This window comes from Tachysurus fulvidraco, chromosome 3 (assembly GCF_022655615.1).
Source record: "Tachysurus fulvidraco isolate hzauxx_2018 chromosome 3, HZAU_PFXX_2.0, whole genome shotgun sequence".
NCBI classification, from domain to species: Eukaryota; Metazoa; Chordata; class Actinopteri; order Siluriformes; family Bagridae; genus Tachysurus; species Tachysurus fulvidraco.
Genome location: NC_062520.1, coordinates 4,503,187 through 4,505,686, shown reverse-complemented (window position 1 = coordinate 4,505,686; position 2,500 = coordinate 4,503,187). Strand labels below are relative to the sequence as shown.

General features: G+C 39.4%; 1 protein-coding gene across 1 annotated transcript in view; it reads right to left on the bottom strand.

The window, feature by feature from the left end:
- The window catches only part of pdss1 (prenyl (decaprenyl) diphosphate synthase, subunit 1), a gene marked incomplete at its 5' end in the record, with an annotated part of 9,103 nt that overhangs the window by 6,215 nt on the left and 388 nt on the right, over window positions 1-2,500 (bottom strand). The gene's annotated exons all lie outside the window — the stretch shown is intronic.

The window sequence follows — 2,500 nt, the reverse complement described above, 5'->3', positions numbered from 1 at the left end:
TAAACACAGGAGGTTAGTGATCATAAACACAGGAGGTTAGTGATCATAAACACGTTAGTGATCATAAACACGTTAGTGATCATAAACACAGGAGGTTAGTGATCATAAACACAGGAGGTTAGTGATCATAAACACAGGAGGTTAGTGATCATAAACACAGGAGGTTATTGATCATAAACACAGGTTAGTGATCATAAACACAGGAGGTTAGTGATCATAAACACAGGAGGTTAGTGATCATAAACACGTTAGTGATCATAAACACAGGAGGTTAATGATCATAAACACAGGAGGTTAGTGATCATAAACACAGGAGGTTAATGATCATAAACACAGCAGGTTAGTGATCATAAACACGTTAGTGATCATAAACACAGGAGGTTAATGATCATAAACACAGGAGGTTAGTGATCATAAACACAGGAGGTTAGTGATCATAAACACAGGAGGTTAGTGATCATAAACACAGGAGGTTAATGATCATAAACACAGGTTAGTGATCATAAACACAGGAGGTTAGTGATCATAAACACAGGAGGTTAATGATCATAAACACAGGAGGTTAGTGATCATAAACACAGGAGGTTAATGATCATAAACACAGGTTAGTGATCATAAACACAGGAGGTTAGTGATCATAAACACGTTAGTGATCATAAACACAGGAGGTTAGTGATCATAAACACAGGAGGTTAGTGATCATAAACACAGGAGGTTAGTGATCATAAACACAGGAGGTTAATGATCATAAACACAGGTTAGTGATCATAAACACAGGAGGTTAGTGATCATAAACACAGGAGGTTAATGATCATAAACACAGGAGGTTAATGATCATAAACACAGGAGGTTAGTGATCATAAACACAGGAGGTTAGTGATCATAAACACAGGAGGTTAATGATCATAAACACAGGAGGTTAATGATCATAAACACAGGAGGTTAGTGATCATAAACACAGGAGGTTAGTGATCATAAACACAGGAGGTTAGTGATCATAAACACAGGAGGTTAGTGATCATAAACACAGGAGGTTAGTGATCATAAACACAGGAGGTTATTGATCATAAACACAGGAGGTTATTGATCATAAACACAGGAGGTTATTGATCATAAACACAGGTTAGTGATCATAAACACAGGTTAGTGATCATAAACACAGGAGGTTAGTGATCATAAACACAGGAGGTTAGTGATCATAAACACAGGAGGTTATTGATCATAAACACAGGTTAGTGATCATAAACACGTTAGTGATCATAAACACAGGAGGTTAGTGATCATAAACACAGGAGGTTAGTGATCATAAACACAGGAGGTTAGTGATCATAAACACAGGAGGTTAGTGATCATAAACACAGGAGGTTAGTGATCATAAACACAGGAGGTTATTGATCATAAACACAGGTTAGTGATCATAAACACAGGAGGTTAGTGATCATAAACACGTTAGTGATCATAAACACAGGAGGTTAATGATCATAAACACAGGAGGTTAGTGATCATAAACACAGGAGGTTAGTGATCATAAACACAGGAGGTTAGTGATCATAAACACAGCAGGTTAGTGATCATAAACACAGCAGGTTAGTGATCATAAAAGCAGCAGGTTAGTGATCATAAACACAGGAGGTTAGTGATCATAAACACAGGAGGTTAGTGATCATAAACACAGGAGGTTAGTGATCATAAACACAGGAGGTTAGTGATCATAAACACAGGAGGTTAGTGATCATAAACACAGGAGGTTAGTGATCATAAACACAGCAGGTTAGTGATCATAAACACAGCAGGTTAGTGATCATAAACACAGGAGGTTGGTTGGTTATCATAAACACAGGTTATTGAAGGAGAGAGTAGTGTGGAGAAGAGAAAAGGAAAAAAGATGAAAGATGCCAAAAGAAGAGAGGAAAGGAGAAGAGGATGAGATTAGAAAAGAAAGGAAAAAATAAATAATCAGGATCGGACCCCAGATGTAAACGGACAGAATATTATTATAAATGTGACTAATGATGAGGTAAAGCTAATAATCTGTATCAGTCAGCAAGATTTATAGCAGTACATACTCTCTCTCTCACACACACACACACACACACACACACACTCACTCACACACTCACTCACACACTCACTCACACACTCACTCACACACTCACTCACACACTCACTCACTCACACACTCACTCACACACTCACTCACACACACACTCACTCACACACTCACTCACTCACACACTCACTCACTCACACACTCACTCACACACTCACTCACTCACACACTCACTCACTCACTCACTCCCGTCACTCACACACCACCTCACTCACTCACCACCCTCACTCCCCACACTCACACACACACTCACTCACTCACACACTCACTCACTCACACACTCACTCACACACTCACTCACTCACTCACACACTCACTCACTCACTCACACACTCACTCACACACTCACACACTCACACTTAGTCTCACTCACGTGAGGAAAAAGGAAAC